The sequence below is a fragment of the Colias eurytheme genome, chromosome 30, assembly GCF_061535395.1.
Source record: "Colias eurytheme isolate Ceu_HAF_F1 chromosome 30, ilColEury1 Martin Lab GWU primary, whole genome shotgun sequence".
Classification (NCBI taxonomy): Eukaryota; Metazoa; Arthropoda; class Insecta; order Lepidoptera; family Pieridae; genus Colias; species Colias eurytheme.
Genome location: NC_143009.1, coordinates 240,293 through 253,415, shown reverse-complemented (window position 1 = coordinate 253,415; position 13,123 = coordinate 240,293). Strand labels below are relative to the sequence as shown.

The window sequence follows — 13,123 nt, the reverse complement described above, 5'->3', positions numbered from 1 at the left end:
ATCGAATTAAACCGCGCTGTCGTTTCGTTCACAAAAAGTCATGTTATTAGGACCGAATATGTAGCCGCCTCAACTTACGGAAACGAGAGTAACCTGCGTTGTCTGTTAGTTATTGTATAGTCGAATTTAACGTTACATGGAAATTGGAATCTAAATATATGTATACCTACTTATATTAAATCTGTAGAGGTCAATTCTGCACATGAAATATATTTCCTAAATAACTATTATTTTTCATATTCGTGAGCAGAGCAGCAACTCCATTTTTAAGCTTTCGTCGCGTGTGCGTTCTTAATGCGTGTATCTTAATGGTTAAAGCTACACAGAAATCAAGTATGAAAGAAATGTTCTCCATATTATATAAAAAATATCTCCCGACATCATAAATGTCTATCTTTTATGGTTGAGCTTAGGAGTTCAAAGCTTCCTGATTATATTTGTCTACTAGCTGTCTCCGCGACTTCTTTCGCGTGGAATAGTGACTATGGGACCTATGACCATGGGCTCAGGGTGGGGCAACAATAAAAAATCATTTTTATTTTCATGCTCCCACTCCCGCGCCCACTCGCACTCCCACGCCATATGCCACGTTCAGTCCCAATCCCACGCCCACGCCCACTCCCCTTCACAATTAGTACCTACCAGATCAAAGCCAGGGTAAGCGCCCCACCCAGCCCCACCGTGGCTACGCCCATGCTGAATTACTACTTAAGATACAATTATTGAGTAAATACGTACTAAAGTCCGGTCACGAAGCAGAAAGAATTTCGTACAATGACCTCTTTACCTACTGACAGTGGTCACAAACATTTTTGAATGAAGTGCAGTTTACATGAAATATTTGGAGGAGAAAATGTTTTTTACGTCCTCTATTCATTTACAATACTTATTAGTTAGTTACATTTTAACTTTTTCAATAACAACGATATATTATATAAAAAAAGTGTGCGTGTACACACATAAGAAGTGAAACTTCTTTATGACCTTATTTTTCAAAAAATAATTTACTATGTAGGTACAATATTACAGAAATACGTTATTCTAACACGCGATTTCGACTTAGGCGGATTTTGATTGGACATAAAGAGTTTGAGGTTTATTCTTATAAATTTTGAATTCACAAAATCATAATTGAACACCTGACACCAGTCAAGCAAACACAAACCTTACGCTCTCAGGTTAAAGGTTTACAATCCCTAAGGACGGCGGTCATTGCACCTGTGCGAGCAAGACACATTATTTTTACAAGGGAGTGACAGTGACAGGTAATAACAGGTTAATGTACGAAATTCTTCCTGCTCCGCGACCGGACTTTACCATAAATAATTAAAAGAATTGTAATTAAAATTTCTTACTAAACTGAGCTAAAAAACTTACGTAATCAAGAAATGAAATGCCTAACCTATACCAAATAGTTACTACATAATGTAATTAAAAATTATGATTAGTATATAATATCGAAAATCGAAAAAGAAATGCCTAACTAATTCTACGTAAAATTTCTTTTAAATTATGTCATAATGTTTTTTAGGAACCAGGGGGGGGGAGAGGAGCAAATTCTATTTCCTTCCTTTCTTAAACGGATGTTTTTAATAATCTATGGTGTAGCCACTGATCAGCTTAATCAAATCCAGCAACAAATCCAAATTAGATTCCTGTCTCACGCACGTAACTAAAGGCTGAAGAGAGAGAGAGCACGTAACTAAACCGTTTAGACGAAGAAAAGTGTATAGAAAAAGGAATAAATAATTTCATAAACTTCCCGACGATCTTTAAAAATAAATTATAACTTTCATTTTTTTCATTCCCACTTTTACCCCTATGTAGGTATAATAAGTGGATGAACCAATTTTGATACACTTTATCTAAGAACCAGCATCGGAAAATATTCTGCCTAACAAAAAAACCGCATCTAATTCGGTTTATCTGTTAGCCAGCTACGGTACCATAGACAGACACACACACACACACACACACAGAAATACATAGCGGTAAACACATAACACCAGTCTTTTTGCGTCGGGGGTTAAAATTTTAATACGACATAATTTAAAGGACATTTTATGTGGAAAATTTACCTATACACCAGGGTAGATAATTTTTGAAACAAAAAAAAATCGCAGTAGGATGAAACCCATTAAAAAAGGATATGATAAAAATGTAAGGAAAAATAAATTACGGTCAATCGGAGTTCGGGAAGTGGGAGGGGGGGGGGAGCTTTTAAGAGAAAAAAATGGTTTCTCTCGATTTCTCGATAATAATAACACCTGCTAATTTTTTTCTACATATTTTAATTGTACAGACATCACTTTTCCACAATTTTATTATATGTATTGCTTCACAAGCATTGGCAGACGACAAGCGCTTGTCGCCATCCGTCGCGATTTGAACTGAGCGTTCCCACGGCATGTGTGCGTATGGCAAGCACTGGCGAGCGACAAGCGCGCCGATTCCCATGGCATGTGGTGTGGTGTGGCGCGGTCGGATTTGTGAAGCAAACATGTCGTGGGAATCAGGCTTTAACTTAATTTTTATTCACCCGCATCAGTGCCACCTAAAAAATCTTTATATCGAAATTCGAGCAAAGTTAAGAAAATGAGAAATAAGAGTTCTCAAGGATCGTTAGAGATAAGAGGCTTACTATTGACCGAAAACAACATGTGTTATGCCGAACCTGAAACCGCTTCACAACGAGAATTGCGGCTCACAGCTGACCGCGAACGGCATGTACTATCCTGTGAGACCGAAACCTTCACTGAGAGGGTATAACGTCTCACAGCTGATCGCAAATGGCATATTGTACTATCCCGTGAGACCGAAACCCTCACTGAGAGGGAATTACGTCTCACAGCTGATCACGATCGTCATATTTTATCTCGAGAATCTGAAACTTTTACTCAATATGAAGACCGTTTGACAAATAATAGGGTGCACCATAATATTATTCGATCTCTCGAAGATGAACATGAGCATAAGCAATGACTAGAGTAGGGACGCGAATATTACCATTATTTGAGACAAGAACGATTAATAAGTTTGTTTAATGAAAGATTAAGAATTGAAACTATTGGTCTCTTGAAACGGACGAATAGCGAGAGGCCCGTCTTACTGCAGACAGATTTCGACATAGTCTTAATGACTTAGAGGTAAACATAGAAGATCAATCTACAAATTCGGTGGTGTGGTCCGACAAATATAAAAGTGGGTTTGCTTATAACCTCACAATTGATTACCTACAGATCATCTTCTGTATAGGCGATATTAACGTAGTATGTTCTTTTTGTAATGCTTTAAAGTGGAGTAAGGAGTCGGCTTTCGTTTGAAGATACGCCGGAACCTTTGAAATCACTACTTTTAAGTTTTAGAGGAACATGTGCAATCTAAACAGTTCTTAGACAATATTAGCTCTTATAGTATTGCGTTTTAAATGATCCTTTGGTGCTCAACAATTATCAGATGCTCCTTTCATTCTTACTTTTAAGATACAAGGTCAAGTTTATCATTTGATAGGATCCCTTTTGCCTGAAGGCCAACCTAAGTTTCTTTAAATATATTTTGTATTCGACTACGACGAATAATCGAATACAAGAAATCAATATTTCTCGAATTTAAAACTGAACTCATTTCACAATTTTAGAACATGTTAATTCATCAGGTTAATCCGTATATATGCGTTTTAAATCGACATTAGAAGCTTTTCCTCAAGATGGTGATATTAATATAAAATTGGTATAAATGCCGATAGACGGAAGTCTATCAGCACTCAGGAATTCCCTGAGCGTGTTATAACGCCCAGGCCACAGTATTACAATTTTTCCTACAGTAGGGCGACGAATGTATTTTCGCATAGCAACGGAGGGGAACTCGTGGGGGGTAAAGTGACGCGGGCCACGTACCACAAACATGCTTAGTTTGTGGTACCGAGCGCGAAAGAAAGTCATCGTGTTTTTAGTAAAGTTACTATGTAAACTAACGTAATTTATTACTTAGGTACATATTCTATAATGGTGCGCTCAAACTGTTTATCTACATTTAATTTAGATTATTATTTTAATTACTAAGAAATGTAGAATTTAAATCACATTCATTCATGTTTTCCTCAGATATTCGATGTCTATGATTTTCGATGATTTTAAGATTTTCTTATCAGAGTATTCAATTTTAATGTAGTTAAATTTTATAAGAGACAATTAAGAACATTCAAAAATAAAGTGTCACGTATTTTTTTTAAACGACGAATGACGAAAAACGACCGAATCGCGGACGAAGTCGCGGGCAACAGCTAGTAGTTAATAATGCTGTGGTCTGTTTGAGTGAATTTTCTACTATCATAATATTACTAATTTTTTGTGGGTGATGTGACTCTTTCGCGTAAAACCTTAAAACAATCCTATACAATAAAAATGAATACCTACCTAAATTATATTAATTATTATGTTGGTAAGCCGCGCAAAACTCGAGAACGGCTGAACCGATTTCGTTTATTCTATTTTTATAATATTCCTGAAGTACGTATACATCCTCGGCTTGAAGTACGAGGATGGTTCTTACATTTTTTTTTACTATGGTTCTTATGGAGAGAAAACGTAAACATGTACCACGGGCGAAGCCGGGGCGGACCATTAGTGGATTATACTTTAAATATGGACATTTTTCTATATAAATTAACTACCCCTACAAGGGGAAAAATTAAATAAATTGCATGGTGAAAAATTTCAAGTTTTTCGTAGATAGTTTAAATCACAGCGCGTTGATATTTTATGTATGAGTCAGTTATCTTTTAACATATAGGTATTTCCTTGTATTTAATTTCACGCGAATATTATCAACTAACTGTGCCTCATGGTTTCACCCGCCTTGCTCTGATGCAATTCTTACCGTGATGATATATAGCCTAGATAGCGTTCCTCGATAAATGGGCCTTTCTAACAGTGAAATAATTTTTCATATCGGACCCGTGGTACTTGAGATTAGCTTCAATTTTTCAGCTTTATAGATTTAAAAATCTTTTCCACGCTCAAATTAAAACTCAAAAATTTATTTATTCACTTAGACTTCTTTTAAAAGCACTTTTGAATGGTCGTATTTTTAACATTTACCACCGCTCTATGTAAAGTCGAAACATCGGGAAAATCTATTCTAATCTATACTAATACATAATCTTCTTATATATAAAAATGAATCGCAAAATGTGTTGGTAAGCGCATAACTCGAGAACGGCTGAACCGATTTCGATAATTCTTTTTTTATTATATTCCTTGAAGTACGAGGATGGTTCTTATGTAGAGAAAACGTAAACATGTACCACGGGCGAAGCCGGGGCGGACCGCTAGTACATATTATAGTAAAGATGAAGAGTTTGTTTGAACCCGCTATTCTCAGGAACTACTGGTCCGATTAGAAAAATTCTTTCGTTATTAGATAGCCCATTTATCGAGGAAGGCAGTAGGCTATACTCACATACATGTATTATATCGTTACGCTAAGACCAACAGAAGTGAAGCCACGCGGGTGAATCTGCGAAACGCAGCTAGTTAATAATATAATGAAAAAAACGGGTTTAAAATCCGTTAAAAATATTAAATTGCTGCAGATTCTAGTTATAACGATTGTCCTTTGTCTTATACTAAAAATCCATACTAATATTATAAATGCGAAAGTAACTCTGTCTGTCTGTCTGTTACTCAATCACGCCTAAACTACTGAACCAATTTGCATGAAATTTGGTATGGAGATATTTTGATACCCGAGAAAGGACATAGGCTACTTTTTATTGCGAAATATGTACCACGGGCGAAGCCGGGGCGGACCGCTAGTAATTGTATAAGTTGTTTCACCAAATAGTATTGTATTTGACATTGAGAATTATTGCTTGAAGGAAAATGCTAATTGGATCAAAATGAATCAGTCTACCATTGAAATGATATCAATGATGAATGAAAGGAAGGTTTTATAAAATATCAATTCCAATTAAATATATATATTTATTAATTTTTGCTAGATTTCTGCTCGCGCTCTGCTCCCATGGGAATGTTTCAGCGCGGTAAAAGGTAGCCATTGTCACTATCAAGCCTCCTATCTATCTTCAGACATAAAATCATGTTTTAAAATGGCCCTGTAGTGACGTGAATGATAAACAAACAAACAAACTTTCGTATTTATTATTGTTAGGAAGTATTTAACATACATTTTGGTTTAACGTATTTTTATTGTGGATACAGGATAATAAGATAAACTCATGAAATTATTGTATTGCTACCGATAATATTTAAGAGTATAAAGTTCCGTTTAAAGTGGGTCAAAATCGAGTTAAAAAGAGGCGATTATATACAAACACACAGATGAAGCTATAACGTATTGAAAATATTAGAAATCAATATTTTATACGCAGTTATTCCCGATCTAATTATAACTTTGAAATCGTCAATAATTAGATATTTTTAAATCCTAAGGTGAAGCTTATAAAAGCCTGTTATGGGTGGATATAAAGCCAAATTACCAATCATCTATTAGATGATACGTGTAATATTTAATATCAAATCTAAAAAATAAAATATATCAAACTATTATATAAGATGATATTTTCAAGGATTCTGTTTGATCAAAAACATAAAATATTAAAATTGACTCGATGTAAAAATCACGAAGTTATCTCTAATTTTCACACTTTTACGATTTTTATTTGACACGCATCCCGACTTTAATTGACCTTTGATTTTGTCTATTATTTTTAAACCCCCATCTATCTTACCCCAAAAAACTTTAAACAGGGTTTATCTTTAAGCGCGGGTTCTCTTTAATCTGGTTTTGTCGTATTTCTTCTTCTTCTTCTTTTTTCAAATGGTAACTCCCGATCCCAGTGAGGACGATTTCACATAGACAAGTATGAAAGTGACAGATCCCTGGTTTAAACTTTAAAATTGTTTTGTGGTAAGCCTAACTTATTTACACTAAACATGCGTACAGCCAGCGTCACACAGCTATCAACAACATAATCTCACTTCGATTTATCTTTAGTTAGTGCAAGCGGATCGTGTCGAAAGCACGTACGTTGGTTGTGTGTTACAGTGAAATAATTTATCGGTAAGTTGTTATTATCTGAGGAATTTTGTGAGCGTTTACTTTTTTTATCTATAAAATTTCCTTCGACAAGAATTAAGAAAAAAAAAGATTTCGAAAATTTCCTTTGTCAATAAAAAAAATTGTTCGCGCCTTTTTTTTCGAACTTTTAATCGTTCTTTTTTTTAGGATACGCTTTTTAATCTGTAATATATTTGACAGGTTGCTTTTTTAAATAAGTTTTTATGGATTTTTTAGAATATTGTTGTGTAAACAATTTTTATGTGCGGTAAAAATAATATTTCACATTACGTAATGAGTTGTTCATATTTTAAATGCTACTTTATTGGTTTTTAATGTTGTCTGTGGTTTTTAAACTATAGTTAGATAAATTATTAAATAAATTAATGTGTCAATATTTTAAATTTAATTTTAAGATTTCCTTTATAATAATAAATCCTAGTTGTTACTTTTAAATGCGACATTAAATAAAAAATCTGATAAGTAATGATTTATATTTATACACAAATTAAATGAATTATTAAAAGATGTTTTTTTTACGATGGTAATACATATATATTCAATACGATACTTAGCTTTGCTATTTTTTCTTTTCTGAAAAGTCTTCATCTACCTATGTAATTATAATTTAAAAAAAATAATATGTTGTACATTAATTATTCAAATAATCAACATATTTTATGAATGACAATTCTTTATTATGTAGTTTTTTATTTAATTTAACTAACTAGTAAAACACGTATTATTACGGAAAATATAAAACGAATAAAATAAATATGTATGGAAGTGACGTGACCATATAAACCTTATTTTAATGTACTAGTTTATAAATAGGGATATATAATAATAATCAATGCTATATTATCTTTACTTATAGAAAAAAAGTTTGTTTGAACGCGCTAATCTCAGGAACTACTGGTCCGATTTGAAAAATTCTTTCGGTGTTAGATAGCCCATTTATCGAGGAAGGATAGGCTATATATATCATCACGCTAAGACCAACAGGGGCAGAGCAATGCGGGCAAATCATGCACAGAAAATACTTATTATTCTATTATTTGGAGTCAAAATGTGACATGTTTGTTCGATGATTGAATAAATTGTTATTTTTATTTCGAAATGTAGTTGAATAAGTCAATGTTTTATTTAATTAATTCTTATTAAAGTCAATAAGGAAAGATTTTCCATTAATTTCCTTTGAAAGGACAAATGCTGTCAATGCCAAATAGCAACTGGATTTCTAAATCGTTTTTCAATGTTATACATAATAGTTTGGTATTATTTTAAGCTTATTCTGTGCTTAGGAAATAGTGAGATGTTGTTTTGGCGGCTTTACATTTTTTTTTCTTAATCTATACTAATATACGTAGTATATTATTATTAGTCTGTGCTAATATTATAAAGAGGAAAGGTTTGTAATTATGTATGTATGGTTTTCACGCATAAACTACTGGACCGATTTCAAAAATTCTTTCACCATTAGAAAGCTGCATCTTCACTGAGCAACATAGGCTATATTGCATTTTCAAAAAAATTAGAGATCCTTACAAAAAATGCAATAATGTAACCCAAGGTGTAAAAAATTCCTTAATAAAACTTCTGTCTGCGGAATCTATTCCTTGAAATACGAGGATGGTTCTTACTTTAGGAAAAGAAAACGTAAACATGTATGTACCTTATTGTGATATAAACGTATATAATATTGTGATGTTTTTCTCAATAATTCTCTATGTCCAACATGTGATGATTTAAACTTATTTTCGCCTATGTATTTGCGTCTTTTTGCTTGTTAAATTATTTTATGTAATATAATTACTATTCTATCCTTTCGACTTTTTTCTGTCTTACTTTCTCAAAAGATTTCAAGGTTTCATCTTGTGTTCACGTGAATCGTAAAAATGTTATAAAAATGAAACTTGACGAAGTTTTTTATCGATTTACGTATATTTATAAATCGGTGAACCGGTAATGTTAGAATATTTAATTAATTATCTGCGTAAATTGACGTGTTGTTTTTTAATTGATTCGTTATTTTATTAGATACTAGCAATGCCCTGCGGTTTCACCCGCATAGATAGCGATATCGTGAGTCGTGACAGTGAAAAGTCTACTATAGGCATTGAAATAATATTACTACGTATGGAGGAGACACCACGAACAAAATCTGTGCTTTTTTGCTCTAAGTTTTAAAAATTATTATATAGTTAGGTACTTACCGATGAAAGTTATTCCTTTGCACTTTTCCGTATTATTTGTATTATTTGTGCAATATCGTAACACACACGAAGGCATATTTGATGCGTTTCACTTTAAAACCATTAAAAAAAACCGCTCAACATACGCCACATGGCGTATGTTGAGTGGAACATAAGTGATGTAGGCGGTGTCGTCACCATATTAATATTATCTCAATGACTATAGGTCGGTTTTCATTTATTAAGATTCAAGCGTTTTTCCCGCGTTGTTACAGGAAATTCTCATGGGAAAGAGATATTTCACCGCAATAAAGAGTAACCTATATCATTTTCTAGCTAACTATACATACAGGAGGCAGAAGTTTCTTGCAGGTTCTTCTCCATAGATACCTACTGCTTTCCGAATCGGTGGTAAATGTTAAAAATGTTATGACGTTTCAAAAGTGCTTTTATAAGAAGTCTAATTGAATAAATAAATGTTTGAGTTTGAGTTTACACAAATATTATATAAATAGCTCCGTTGCGACGTGAAAGACAAACATAAAAACTTCGTTTTTATTTGTTAGGAAATATCTGATAATAGTTAATTTTGTAAAAAATGGTGAACATTATTTTAAATATAATGTATAATATACCTAAATCTATACTTGGTATATATAATAGTACTAGCGGTCCGCCCCGGCTTCGCCCGTTCTCTCAAGTTGGATCGAACTGCACATGGTGTGCGAATTTTATTATAATCGGTTAAGTGGTTTAGAAGTCCATTGAGGACAAACATTGTGACACGAGATTTATAATATATATTAAGGTAAAGCTGAAGAGTTTGTTCGTTTGTTTGAACGAATCTCAGGAACTCGCGGTTTTACCCGCATTACTCCACTCCTGATGATATATTATATAGCCTTCACCGATATTAATTATCGGGCTTTCTAACACTGAAATAATTTTTCAATTTGACTTCGGTTCCTGAGATTAGCCCGTGCAAACAAATAAACATTCAGCTTTATAATATTAGAATAGATTTAGAGATCCTATAATAGGATATAAACATCAACAACAATATATAAACCGGTCCAAAATATAAATTCCACTAGTTTTTATGCATGACCTCATAACATATCATATGGTAAACAAATTTTGATGATTCCTATTATTATCTGAAAGCTGACCCATGTTAAGTAATTTTGAGTTATTTAAGAGCTTTCCTATGCGGTTTCGCCTAATTTGAAGAAAACTTCATATACTAAAACCTTCCCCAAGAACCACTCTATCTATTACGAAAACCGTATCATAATCCGTTATGTAGTTTAAAAGATTTAAGCATACATATAGACGGATAGAAGCGACAGCAACTTTGTTTTATACAATGTAGTGATATCTCTATCTGCACCATAATAAAAGATTTTTGTTGTTAATAAATTGTTAAATATAATTTTAATTGAGATATTATTACCTGTGACCTTCCTATGAGCATAAGTACCTATGGTTTTTACTAAATCAAGGAAAGGTTTGTAATTATGTATGCATAGGTTTCTTCTGTTTTCTTTCACCATTAGAAAGCTGCATCTTCACTGAGCAACATAGGCTATATTGCATTTTCAAAAAAATTAGAGATCCTTACCAAAAATGCAATAATGTAACCCAAGGTGTAAAAAATTCCTTAATAAAAATTCTGTCATCGCGTGCGCTGCGGAATCTATTCCTTGAAGTACGAGGATGGTTCTTGTGAAATAAAAACGTAAACATGTAGGTACCACGGGCGAAGCCGGGGCGGACCGCTAGTAATGAAGTAATGAATATGAAGAAGTAACAAAAAATAAGAATTAAATAAAAATGCTAAAGCTATAATTTTTTTATAGATTTCGAGAATAGTGTGAGATTTTTAAGGATAAATCTAAGATATATTTTTTGATTTATGATTTGAGAAAAAACCGCCTTGAAGTTTTGCGTCATCTTAATTATTAATATATTATATTTTTTAGGAATAATAGCTGGCGAATTGTTTCCGGTACAATTAATGCACAATTTTTTTAAATAATACTTAGTAGGTACATACATACATACGTATAATTTTAGGTTATTTTTAATTATTACAAACATGTAATATGTATATCTCTTTATGTATAAAATTCTCGTGTCACAATGTTAGTCTGCATACTCCTCCGAAACGGGTGGACCGATTCTCATGAAATTTTCTGTGCATATCGGGTAAGTCTGAGAATCGGCCAACATCTATTTTTCATATGTACCACGGGCGAAGCCGGGGCGGACCGCTAGTTATGTTATATTATTATCTAGTCTCTATGTATTCTTAAATCTTTATAAGTACGAAACCGGTTTTTAAATAGATAGAGTGATTCAAGAGCATGGTTTTAGATGTTTTAGTATATTTGGTTTTAGACAAAGCGGGCGAAGCCGCGGGAGGAAAGCTAGTAATATATAATTTATCAAGCATCATTAAAAAGGTTTTTTACAAATCAGATATTCGGAAGTAAAATAAATATTTACAAAAAAGCTAATTTACAATTATTTAATAGGCATTATATGTACAAAATAACGAGTAAAACTAGTTATTAGGTACTTATTATCTTTTAGAATAATAATTATTAAATAAAATAAACTATTTAAATTAAGATAGCGTCTTAAAAATCTTTTATTACAGGCTTAATTATTTAATATAAACTACGCGTTCATAATTAGTATAATAATGTGTGATAAATCGTAATAATAAAAATTATGATAAAAAAAAATACTAAAAAGCAAGATTAATATTATTATAAAAAAAAAACCATTTACTAGCGATATTTTTTTAAATTCTTTTCTCAATTTTTAATCAAAATTATTTAACTTTCGCATTTATAATATCTATTATAAAGTTAGTGTAGATAATATGCAACATACTAATATTATAAATGCGAAAGTAACTCTGTCTGTCTGTCTGTTACTCAATCACGCCTAAACTACTGAACCAATTTGCATGTAATTTGGTATGGATATATTTTGATACCCGAGAAAGGACATAGGCTACCTTTTATTGCGAAATATGTACCACGGGCGAAGCCGGGGCGGACCTCTAGTATGCAATATGTACCGGATATTTTGACCAAAAAAGTTTAAGCATCCCTTCTTGGAATTCAGTATAATATAATATTATTCACTGTCAAGGTGATAAGTGCCATGTCCGTGTGTTTGCAAAGTACATATTCATTGTATAAGATTATGTGTATAACTATGTACATATTTATATTGAAAATCCTTGGCAGAGAAATTTAGACGTCGAGATGTATCGTATGATGTGAATTGTAGTTTTTTATGATTATTTTTCCGACCCAAATATCGACCAATAGAATTGCACCATTCGACGTCACGTGGTACAACCTACATGGTATTATACTGATAATTTTTTGAAAATTTTCTCTGGTCGTTGATGTCAAACTGACAGGTTGAATTCAATTGTGAAATTATTGGCCGACATTTGGGACGGAAAAATAATCCCCCGAATACCACACGAGCTTCAAAATTATCTGGCATTTCCCTTGTGGTAGTGGTATATTATAAGTGAATATTTGACACTACATAGTATAAAACAAAGTCGCTTTCAGCATCTAAAAGTAAATGTACCGTGTATTTTTATAACCGTTCCCAATATCGTATCTATCTTCGGTTTGACCCTACTAAAGATAGAAAATGCTATCTATCTTTTGTATATGCATTAAATTGAAAAGGTCACGTGGCTTCATAATATAGGTTTCATGAACTGCTTATTTACATAAAAAGTGTATTCACTGTAACCTTTGGAACAGCTGAACCAATTTCAATGTGAATTTCACTAATTGATAGATGTAGAC

At 32.7% G+C, this 13,123-nt stretch overlaps 1 protein-coding gene across 1 annotated transcript in view; it reads left to right on the top strand.

Annotated features, from left to right (window-relative positions):
- The first annotated feature begins 6,946 nt into the window (after positions 1-6,946).
- The window catches only part of LOC149895639 (fatty acyl-CoA reductase wat-like), a 45,706-nt gene continuing 39,529 nt past the window's right edge, over positions 6,947-13,123 (top strand). The window contains exon 1 of the mRNA XM_090118481.1: positions 6,947-7,083. The gene's annotated coding sequence lies outside the window, so the exon portion shown is untranslated. The remainder of the gene's footprint in view (positions 7,084-13,123) is intronic.